Genomic DNA, 12,697 nt, shown 5'->3' with positions numbered 1-12,697 from the left:
GTGAATTGAAGCCTCAGTCTCCAAAATCTGTAACCTTGTTTAGTAATAGACTGTATAGTCCTTTAAATAAGAATAGACACCATAGACTCATATGATTGAATGACTAGTCACTGGAGATTGGTACAATTTGAAAAGGATTAGGAGGTGTGTCCTTCTAGAAGATGGACTTTGAGGTTTCAAAAGCTCATGCTAGGCCCAGTTCTATACCTGCCTCTATGCCTACAGCTCAGAATGTAGCTCTCTACCAGTGCTCCAGTGTCTGACAGCATATTGATATACTATCCACCAAGAGGATAATGTCCTAAACTCCTGAAACTGTAATTGAGCCCTAGATGAAATGATTTCTTTCACAAGAGTTGCCTTGGCTATGCACAGCACTCGAATATTATCTAGGACAGACAAATTAGAGACATAACAATGTAAGATGGGGTCTTACTAGGGTCAGATGGATCTGTGCTTTAGTCACTATTTTCCTTTTTGAAACCAAATTCCTGACAAAAAGCAAATTAGGACAAGTCTTATTTTGGTTCAATATTGGGTCGCCATGGTGTGGAAGATGTGATGACAGGCATGTAAAGCTGCTTGCTCACTTCTTAGCCAATTAGGAGAAGGGATAAATGGAATTCCAGCACACAGCTAACTTTCTAGCTTTCTCCCTGTCTCCTTCTGAATTGTGTTTTTAATTAAAATATATCTATAACATTCCCTCCTCTTCACTTCAACTACACCTGTGTGTCCTACTCACTATCAACTACACAGTCTCTTTTTTAAAATTACACTTGTTATACACACTAGAATAAATATATAAGTGTAGCCTGATAAGTCCATGCATTGATGTCTACTTGTTGATGTTTTGTTATTCTATTAGAGATGTCTACTGTGTAATAGATAAACAGTAAGAGGGCTTGTCCTGGGGAACACTAATTCTACCTCTCTCACCTGCTGTTAATTGCACACAGCTCTTTATTTAGATCTGGAACCATGTGAGACTACTCCATCCATGTTGGCATGTCAGCAGATGTTATCATTGTCCAGGTCTCATTTGAGCAGTCATATTGTTGTGATGTTATGGATGTGGCTTCCCTGTGATGTCAAGAAGACAAAGTCTCACAGCAGACTTGCTAGTCCTCAGACTCTTACAACCTTTCTGCCCCCACTTTTGAGATGGCCCCACAGCCTAATGTATAGGGATTGTGTTGTGGATGTATCAAATGGTGCTGGGCAGCCTACAGTCAGTGGTTACCCGCGTTTTGATGAGCATAGTCTTTGTGTGCTGCAATAAGAAGCTTCTTTAATAAAGGGTGAGAGCCTTACTTATCCCTGAATAGAAGGATAAGTACTCAGAATATAGTTTGGATTTGTGCTGGTTTAGGAAATAGGCAGTACCATGTTCCCCAAAACCCATGTCCTGGCTACTCACAAACAGTTGGCTAAGTTGCCAGTTGTCATTTCCCTCCTGTTGAGCACTCCTGGAGTTCAATTACACACTTGTTGGTTACTACCAATATAGAAGTACCACTTTTACAACTTTGGAGAGAACTTGCCATGTTGTGGTTCACTGGCTTTGTAGGTAGAAGTACTGAGTGCTTTCCTGTCTTTACAGCTTGTATTTCACCCTCTGGTAGTGAGAAAACTACTCAGAGTGGAAGCTCTGGGTCAGAATTTGCTTGAATTCTTTAAGTCTTATGTTAAAATCTGTAGTATCTTCAGCAATGGGGACTTACCTTCAGATCCTGGGAGGCCACCAAAGACAACATCTGCTATTCAGTTACTGACTACCTACCCATAGTGTCCTGATCAGCCTACAACTGATCATAATTAGTGGATCTAGAGATGAGAAGCAAGGTGGATGGCAAGAACAAAAGAGATGTCAGGCTGCATTGAGAGTGTTAAAACAGACTCTAGGGGGGGCAGCTTCAGTGAGACAGCACATTTAAGGGGAGATCAATGGCTACTTAAACCTTTGGAGGGTGAGTAAAAGCTTTCAGGTTGAGTGTATATCATTGGCTGGGGCCAGTGTGCTGAAGATGCCTCATTAGTACAAAGAGGAATTCCAGGTGATGCTAGACATGACCTTATAAGGTAAAGGGAAGTTTACCCTGGCTATTTAGCTATATGATCTCCTATGGTGGGCAAATGTGAGGGCATGGATCTACATGCACTGCGACAATTAGGCTTGGTCATTTTCACAATATTAATCTTACCAGTCTGTGGTTCTGTGAGATCTTTCTACCCTCTAGTGTCATCTTCAATGTCTTCAGTGTTTTAGACTTTAGATGTCTTTTATGTACTTGGTTAGGTTTACTCCAAAATATCATTTGCTTTTGTAGGCTGTTGTGAATCCAATTATTTCCTTGATTTCTTTCTCAGGGTATAGTTATCATTGTTAAATATGCTGGCTAGTTTATGATCAACTTGACATTAGCTAAAATCAATTGGAAAAAGAGAGACCGTCAACTGAGAAAATGCCTCCGTAAAGGTGGCCTATATGCAACTTTATTGGACAATTTCCTGATTAATTATTGTTAGGATTGGGTCCAGCCCACTGTGGGTGTTGCCAACTGAAGGCCTGGTTCTGAATATTATAAGAAAGTAGGTTCCATAAGGAGTAAGCCAGTGAGCAATGTTTCTCCACGGGTTCTATTTCAGTTTCTGCCTCCATGTTTCTGCCTATGTTTAGACCATAGTCTTCCTAGTGACTTCCAGGCAAATGAGTGTTGTTACAGAAGCAGAACCTAAACATAACAAATGGATCATGAAAATACATTAAATTTATTCAATACCAACTTAAAGTGGGGGAGTCAATATATATATAGTATATAAAATTAGTAAAACAACAAATTAATAACATAACAAAAATAAAAAACAACAAAACTTCAAAACAAAACAAAGAAATCATATACTCAAAGCAATCAAAATTCTAACCAAATCAAAAAAACATTATAATTAAACTAAGAACCATTCTTTAACAGCAGATTTTACAGAACAGACATACAGCCAGTTACTGGCCTTGAAAATATTGTCCAAATTCTGCCAACGAGGGTAATAATCACTTCAACATGTGCACTTCTTGTGAAGAGTTCTGTCTGAGGGAAATCTTGACCTGGTCTGCCTGTTTGAGCTTCAGGAGGAGTATTTCAGACCTAGGGGAGGAAGAGACAAAGGCCTGTTGAGGACCTGCCATGTCAGCTATCCAGCAAACACCAGCTTTATTGAACAGGACAATCCAGTATGACCTTTCAGCCTAAGATGATTCCCGGTATCCCCAAAGGAGAAGAGCCACAGAGCACCTGGGCCTGGGATTTTTCTCAGATTTAAAAAATGGCTTGAAAGTGAACAGTAAACTACACACTCTGCTGGAGTTAAAATAAAACACCACATTTCTCCAATGTTCCATATATATTATACTGAAAAATAACTGTGTAGCAATGTCTGAATCAAACACAATACAGAGACCTTCTAGGGAACCTAGCCACCACTGAAGTGAAGGCTCTTATTATATCTGCAGTGCAGGAACCTGCCTGGTTCTACTTGTGAACCCCTGCATCTGTGACTCCCCAGAGAATCCATCTCACAGGAATCCATGCTCACTGAAGAGATACTATATTCAGCAAGAGTGTGCTGCATGCAAATCTTCCCAAGGGAAAGCCTTGAACTTTAAAACAAATATTCATGAAGGACAAAGGATACCCCTGCTATATTTATAGTTGCTGTGGTATTATTTGTGGGGTGACTTAAGGGACAATAGGCTCAGGTCATACCAGAGAGCTCAGAAGGGAAGAAAGAGGACACAATCGACACAAACTCTGTGGATCACAAGAATGATCATGGACAGGAGTTCTTTTAAACTAGATCAGAACAATATTCTGAGCTGCTCCTAGGTGACTGAGGCAGAGAATCATGTGGAAGGCCTGAGACCCAAAAATACAGTTGTACAGGTATAGGAAATCTTCTTGGCTCCTGCTATCCCATCCTAGTACCTCATATCTCAGAGACAGCAAAATGATCCTGCATTGTTTGAGCCCAGCAATGGACACACACACACTAACACATACATAGAACACACACAATCACACCCATAGACAGACACACACATTCCTGAACACACAAGCACCTGTTCATACATACAGTTGCAGAAACATTTTGACTTTCCCTGTTCACGTTAATATAAGAGATCATCCAGGACACTATAAAGCCATAAGAAATAAACACTTGAATTGAAAAATCCTGGAGCGATATCTCAGCGATTAGGAGCACTGATTTGTCTTTTGGAAGTCGTCAGGTCAATTCCCCAAGACCGCAAGGTAGCCCACAAAGCATCTTAGTAAAATCAGATGCCCTCTTCTGGTGTGTCTGATGAGAGAGACAGTGTACTCACAAACATAATCTGAGTAAATTAAAAAAAGAAAAAAGAAAAAAGAAAAAGAAACCTTGAATGGGACCTGAACATGGTAGTCATAGCCTATAGACAGCTCAATAAAATAAATGCTTTTCCCTAATAAACAAAGGATGGAAATATGGAGTTTTGGCCTGGTATGCAAGCCTGCTTAGGAAGTTCCCAAGGCTATGCACAGTAGGCTTGGTTCCCAGCAAAGGCACATGGGATCAGGGTGGACAAGCTAGTTCCTGCCTCTGGCTCCCTGTTTCTCAGGGACTCTAAAGTTAGCAGCATCTTCTAATAGGCCCTCCATTTTCCACAGCCTGTGTGGCTTTGTAACCAAAGCTATGAGCCCAGACAACTAGGAAATCTCTGTAACCAGGATGCAAAGTGAGACCTTTTTTAAGTTAAGGAGATTCTGTCAGGGATATTTTGTGGAAAATAAGTCTGACTACTTCAAGACCAAAAGGTGGTTTGTATGATCACCCTAGGCAATAGTTCATGGAAGGGCTGGACTACAGTATACTTGTTCAGTCCTTGACTGAAGAACATCTGGATAGTTTCTACTTCAGAACAGCTCTTTGGAGTACCACTACAACCATGATTTTCCCCAATTTCTCTGTGGACACCTACTTCTTGTTCTGGAGTGGCTGGGTCAATGGGGAATACAGAAACTGTACAGTTTCTGAAGAGTTGGACATGGCTTCTCACAGGGATGCCCCATTTTATATCATCAGCCATGTCTGAAGTTCCTCTTTTCTTCCAGCCCTCCTTGAGGATGATTTTAACTCAAACCAAATCACTTTTGAATGACAGCCTTTACAGAGTGCTACAGACAGAACACAGGGTGAGTGCTTTAGACTACCAGGAGCCTAAGGGGCTGTCTGAGGCAGCCCTGTTCTACCACCTCATCATAGGTATGGGCCTTCTGCTTGCTGCAGATGCAACACCAAGCAACTCAGTGTTTCACAGGGTTATACCCAGTACAAACTCCAAGGCCAAAGATAACTGAGTCAAGCTTAGGCAAAGTTGGAAAAAATGGTAGGAGGTAATGAGGAAAACAAACTAGGATGCTGAGAAGATGCAATGAGCCACCTGACCTTCCAGCAGGCAGTCACTATCCACCAAGAGCAGAGAGGTGGACAAAGACTCTTAGCCAGCCTTGTTGAATCTCAGGCCCATGGATTTGACACAGCAGCCTCCTACTCACCTCCATGTACTAAAGTGCTTTTTTTCTTATAAATGATTTCAATATGGGTAAATAGATTTCCCTCTATAACCAGTTTCAATAGTGATAAATAGATTTCCCACTACCAATGATTGAAAATCAGACTTTACACCACTATTTGTCTCCTTTTGTTCTAATGAGCGAGGTGTAGCTGCATGATGACCTGCTGCTCTGTTTCATGTTTCCTTGACGCAAAGTGAACTGACACTGACACTGTTGTGAGCCCCACACTCCCATCTTAGAACAAGAGGCTGGTGTTCAGGTCCATAAGTTTCCTTTGAATAGGACCACCTTGGGGCCACCTTTTGTCTCATGTGTGCAGCCAGCTGTTGCTGAACACCCCTTTGTGCCCCATATCCTGCTGTGGTTACAAGAGGTACATGTCTGCTTTGTGGTTGTTCCTCACATGGGTGGGCCTCCAAACCCCAGGCTAGGAAATTGTAATGAATGAAGGAAGGACTGGGAAGTAGAAACTGAAGTCACATGGTAAGATTTCAGAAGGGTGGGCTAGGCTAAATGTGAAATTATTGACGTTTAAGTGTTGGCAACATGGGTTCTGTTTGTTTGATAAAGGGTTGATTAACTCAACTGTGGGTTATGTGGAGCCTAGGTGTCTTGGGTAAGACCCATCCTGGCAAACAAACGCCCTCCTCCCTTCCCTGCTGATTTCAACTGAATGACAAGAAAGCTCAAAAGAAGGAACAGTGGCCAAAGTTGTGTATCTGACACGTGGAGCAGACAGCATTAGCTTCTTCTAAGTTAAGAAATTGTTTTCTTACAACAGCAACAAGAAAACTCAAAACAATGAAACTTATAAACATGTTCTTCCACTCTGTGAGTTATGAAACCTTGTAGCAGTTACTTGGGACAAAGCAATTCGAGGAGCTCTGCCTGGGAGGTTACAGAAGATTCAAAGATGCTGGTCAGACAGCTTAACCAAAACAGAAAGACTGATCAAAACCACATGTAATTAACTAGCCTCTCAACAGGCACATCTATATACATATTGTCACAGACATGCATATGACTCCCCCCTCCACACACACACACATACCAGAAATCATAAGTGAGCAGGAAACAGAAAGGAGTCCAAAATGCAGGAGGAACCACTGAATGTAGACTGTGAATATCTGATGTTTCATGTGAGACACAGGACTCTGTAATCCATCCCGTGTAGACTAAATAAAATTTAGTAACTTCTGCAGACTAGGTTGAGAGAGTTTGAGAAATCTTTTTCTTGAAGCCTCACATCTCTCAACCCAACCCTCAGCCTGAGAGAAGTCTTTCAAACATCCCTGTTCATCCAGTCAGCTCCTGAATACAAGCTACAGGAAAGAACTCTAGCAACAATGACAGAAACCAGGACTGATGGATGAGCTATCTGTCAGGCTCTGTCAGTATGATCCAAGGTCTAGACTCAGTTAGGAGACATGTTGCAATGCAGGGTTGAGGAAGAGAAAAGACACAAGACCTCTCCCCCCACCTTTTTTCTTAAATAATTTTTGTTAGATATTTTGTTACATTTCAGACGTTATCCCCATTCTTATCTTCCCCACCCAGAAACCCACTATCCCATCCCCCTCCTCCTCCTTCAATGAGGATGTACCACCACTGACCACCCCCATACACCTACATGCCCTTGAATTCTCCCACACTGGGGCATCTAGCCTTCATGGGACCAAGGACCTCCTCTCCCACCTACCTCTGAAAAGGCCATCCTCCCCTACATATGCAGCTGGAGCCATGGGTCCAAAGCAAACGAGCTACAGGCCCTGACTTCATCACTCAATGTTCTGTGCTACTGCAAAAGAGGCAGCCATATAGAACCCCTCTAGTACAATGGCATGTAGGTGTGTAATGTGTGTTCACCCCATCTATCTTAATGAACTTCAGCTTGTAGTTGATCAGGAGGGTGTGCTTGCCAATCATCCAGTTTTTGAGACAGCCTAACTCCACAGAATATCTTGTAAATGATCACAGAACAACTGGATAAGAATTAGGAGAGTGCCTGGACAAGGTGGAGGATGGTTATCTGGGCTTGACATTGTTTATGGTTAGACATGAGGGCAACCTGCTCCTAAGCATCCTCCATGCATCTTACCTGTTGGATATGCTTGGAAAATTTGTCATAGATCTTCATGCTGGCCTCCACACATAGCCTCCTTGTTTCCTTAGAACACACTTCCAGTGTAATCTGCTCCTTAAGCAGCTGCCTGTTTTCATTCCAGAGCATTTTTACTTCACTCTTCATATGAAGAGATTCTGTCAGGAGGTGACAGTTCCTGATGCTGAACCACAAAGAAGAAATGGTGAATATTCCCAGGCACCATCCATCTTCCTCCCACTTCTCCAAGTACCATCCTTTCTCATCATGGGCCTGGATCCCCAGACAGCAACAGACTACAGACCAGAGTAGCCATGGGACCTCACATATAGGAAAGTCAAATCCAGAAGAAAGCAACATTCCAAAAGACTCAAGGTACTTCTGAAATCCCTGACACCAACAGGGACTCATGTATCTCCCAGAAGAGGACATGGGACCCATGATTGCATATATGTCTTTGGTATTAGAGAACCACCTCTAGGTAGAGACAGGGCAAAGCTCCTCTAGGAGAAGAGAGAAGACCCAACAGGTACACATCATTCTATGTGTCTCATGCAAACCAGATCTGTAAATGTGTTTTCACTGCCCCAGAGACTCAAATTTGATTGATGATCAAGGTGCACACCTTTTCTATTTAGAGGATACTGACTGACTTGGGAAGGACAATGATTGTAGGGGCTCACAGACTCATCACAGTTGATCAAAATGATTTCAAGAGATCACAATACTAGAGCCTTTCTTTGAGGGAGGAAGCTTCATGTTGAGAGGCAAACAGTATAGAACCAGAGTCCTCACTTTGTTTTAAAGACAATGATGGGCAGACACATTCTGTGCCTAGTGCTGTGGAAACAACAGTGTGAGTCACTCACCTGTAAAGTTGATTATTTTTAGTCAACTCCTGGCACTTATACAAGGCCTCACTGATCTGCTGCGGAATGTTTTTGAGATCGCGCGTCACCTGGTCATGTTGCATCTCCAGCATGATCGTCTCAAAGTTGAACCTGTGGAAGGGTGTGCCCCAAGGAGCAAATAATCCCTGAACTAAGGATTCAAGGATTACATCAATTCAAGTTGAATCATGAACTACCCCAGCCCATATATGCCACAACCTAATGCCTTTGTACTGGGTCCTCTTGGTGCTTATTAAACTTGTTACACTTGATCTGGGCACAGTAGAGCTAGGGAACTAAAAAATGGGAGCTGACCTGCTTTGGCTCCATGAGGGGTCTTGAAGGAATAGATTAGGTCTCCAAGAACTTTCCAGGAGCCTATGCCACAGTCCTGAGTCCAAATTTAAACTGTGATGACACTTCTTCACCTTGTAGACAAGGTTTTTCAATCCTTGGTTCTATCACTACATAAATTCCAAACTTCGGTATTTACAGGGAAAAAGGGTTACTGCCTATATCCGGATTTTCTAATGCCCATCAGAGGTGTGCACAGAGATCATGTGCTGTGATGCTACAAGTGACCCTCCATGGCCTCATCACTATCATTACCTAAAAAGTCAGTCAGGTAAAGTCTCCAGCCCCATCACACTACACAGACTCCCTGGATCTTAAGTGGAATACACACACACAGACATACACACACACACTATCACAATGCCAAATACATACAGTGATGTGACATTATCTCAGTGTAAACTGAACAGAATTTGTAAAAAGCAGTGACGACTTGCCAGAAATCCCCTCACACTGATGGGCAGCACATAGAACCAGGTCCTCCCAGTTGTTGACAGTTCTAAATGGACCCAAAGAAGCTCCAGAAAATTACAAAAATGATTCACCATAAACACACAGCAGCTAGCATCTCCCACAAAGCAATACCAGTCCAGGCATCTTAAAATGTATGATAAAAGCTCACACACTAATACTGCTATTTCCTGAATGAGTCATGCTACAGGTAATAGTTTTCTTTTGGCGGAATCAAAAGAGCTTGTGAACCCATCTCACTCCTGTCTGAACTTCAATTTCTGTGTCGAATATCCAATCAGAAAAATGCATTTGGACATGAGGACAGCCTGGAGTTGTAGCCTCCTGTGATATGTGGAAATCTAGGGTAAACAGAGAGGGCCCAAGATAATCAGAGGAGAACTGGGCATAATGATTACCTGTTGTTCAAATCCTTGTCATTATAATGTGCCAGGATTCCCGGAGTTCATCTCTTTCATTACTCATTCTTTCAAGATCCCTTTTGAGCTTCTCCAACCTCTTCATTCTCTGCTCCTGCTCACTGATGGTGTAGGCTTGGGAGGACTCTTTCCCAACAGACCCTTCAGGTACAGAAACACAAGGAAACTTGTAGGGAAAATATGACAGGAAAAGGAGAAACCATACTTACTCCTACAGAGAAGCCTGAGGAAGAGGGAATTCTAGAGACACAGTGAATTCCTGAAAGAGCAGGAAATCTATCTTCAAGCTGGACTCCTCACATTTGTCCCTGCTCCCAACCACCATCACTAAACATAGGGCTCAGTCCCTACTGCAGTCCCACTAACCCTGAAGTGCTTAAGCTTTCCCAGTCAAGAAGAAATTGAGGGCATTGTCAGTTTATATCTGAAGATATAGTCTGTACTGCTTAGCACAAAAAAAAATTGACCATAAACACCAGCACGAAACATCTCCCACAAGCCAACACCTATCCTTGCTTCTTAAATGCATGATGAGAAACCACACACTTATCCCAGACTGTAATTCAGCCCACATCATGTGTGTTCCAGACCAAAGTCTCTGAGACCTTGATACTTGACAAGGGGATTATCCCTCTCTGTTCTTGGCATCACATATTCATGTAACCTACAGGAATCTATTGAGGATGAAATGCTTCAGCACTCTATCCTGAGAGCAAGGCTTTGTTATTCTCAGAGAACTTTCTCCTGGCATGCTTTGCCACTCAGCAGGAAATTCACATCTCTCAGCAAAGCAACTGAAGGCTTGTCAATTCCTGGATCTCTGCGAAAGTAATCATCAGAAATTCTGGACTCTGGGTCTGCCATTGAGAAATGTTGAGGCTCCAGATGCTAAGCCCTTCTCCTGTAAGGACCTGCTCAAGCGCCCGTCTTCCAGGAAGCTTTCCCATGCACTGCCCAGGACTCACTGTGTCTTCCCCAGGGCCATCTCCTTCTTCCTGCTTTACAGAATGCCTTCTGCCTAGGTCTGGTCTCTGATTGTATTGTATTGTCCCTACGAAACAGCCTGAGCAGCATGGACAGCATGAATATTTGTGAACCCAGAGGCTCTGAAGGAATACCCCACAGGCAGTTGGTGTCACCACAACACTGGTGACATCACAGAAGATTCTCAGGTTCTCCTGGATACAAGAGATTGTCCAGGGAAGTGACTACTGATGATGTCACTGGAAACTGCCATGGCCTACCTGCTGACCAGCTTGCCCCACATTGACCAGTTTCTGAGGTGCCCTTTCCTGGAGTCTCTCTTTTGACTCAGGGGATACACCTTGACAACTTTTCTTTCAAAGCTAGAGATTTCTCTCTGCTTCATTACAAGTCAAGCACTTTGGACGGGAGAGTTTGTTAGGGCCTTGGCATGGGCAGCTCATCTTTGTTAGTACCTAAAGATCTAGGGTCCTTGCTTGAGGAGATTCTTCTCCATGATAAATCTACCCTTAGGCACCATTCATGTACCACAGTCCAGTTCCCCAGGGTGTCCTGATTACCAGAGGCAACAATGGTTCTCCTGCACCTTTAATCTTATGCAAGTTGGATTATATCTTCTTATTGTGCACATGCCTTGAGGGGAGACATTGCTTTAATATATTCAGACATGTGTTTCCACAATCCCATTTTTGCAATGTAAACTCCCTTGTTCATGGCAATATAGGAAGGAGTTCAGGTCCAAGGGAATATCCAATTGTAAAGTTTATGTCTCTTCTTCAGAAGATAAAACCCCACTTTCTCCCTTTCTCCATTACAACCAGACATAGTAGGCATCTTGAGCAAATGTCTACAGGGACATTGGATTGCTGCTCTGTAGTTCCATTAGCCATCACTTCTCCAATATCTACCTTTCTGAGTTCCAGTGAGAACTCAGAGTTCACTGAGGTCCAGTGAAACCTCCATTTAAATGTGTCCAGTAGTTCAGGAAGGACTGTGTTTGGCACTGTCATCTGTGGCTTCTGCCTTCTGAATCTATGGTACAATGTGACCTAACCTCTCAGGTGTAAGAGTTAAAAAAATCATGTAAGTCCTTTCCAAATTGTTTGTGTTGTCCTGAGCTACTTCCTTCAGCCAGGTAGTATCACTATGACAATGATCAAAGGTGGCAATTCTGCAGAGAAACAGCAGGGGATTTATTAGGTAAAATGAAAAGGATTTGGAATAATAGTCAATCCTAGTATAGAAATGAATTTCATTATGTGCTTGTGGTTTTATGAGAACAGCAGGAATAGCAGGGTGATTTAAATCAATGAAAGTATGAATTTCATTGTATAGTCTTACTCTTTGCATACACACACACACACACACACACACATGCACACACACACACACATATATATATATATAATTTAATTTTGCAAAGATAAGTTTATTAAGACCAAAAATAAAACAATGAAACGGGAAAAACATCCAGGACAGAAATAAACATGAAGTCTTCTGCTGGGTGTGGCTGCTCCTCTCTAACCTCAGCCTTGGCTCTATACTGAATTCCAGACCAGCACTTGCTAAACTCAAGCCAATTAAACAAAAGCCATCAGTTACAAACCAAATGACAACCATTTTCTGGAGTTAATTACCATTACAAGGTTAATTACCATTACTTAGTGTGGTTCCAATATATCACTTAAATCAATTCACTGGCCAAATGCACAACCTGAACCAACATCAAAAAGCACTATACTTTTAATATTAACTGTTAGTGGCAAAGTTTTCCAAATATGAGGGGTCTTTTTATATTTATTTATTTATTTATTTATTTATTTATTTATTTTTGGTTTTTTTCTGAGAAAGGGTTTCTCTGTGTAGCCC

General features: G+C 42.2%; 1 pseudogene; it reads right to left on the bottom strand.

Annotated features, from left to right (window-relative positions):
• The window catches only part of LOC117702790 (disks large homolog 5-like), a 38,508-nt pseudogene extending 27,569 nt beyond the window's left edge, over positions 1–10,939 (bottom strand).
• Positions 10,940–12,697: the final 1,758 nt, after the last annotated feature.

The sequence above is a fragment of the Arvicanthis niloticus genome, chromosome 2, assembly GCF_011762505.2.
Source record: "Arvicanthis niloticus isolate mArvNil1 chromosome 2, mArvNil1.pat.X, whole genome shotgun sequence".
Lineage (NCBI taxonomy): Eukaryota > Metazoa > Chordata > Mammalia > Rodentia > Muridae > Arvicanthis > Arvicanthis niloticus.
This window is presented reverse-complemented; position numbering and strand designations above follow the sequence as displayed.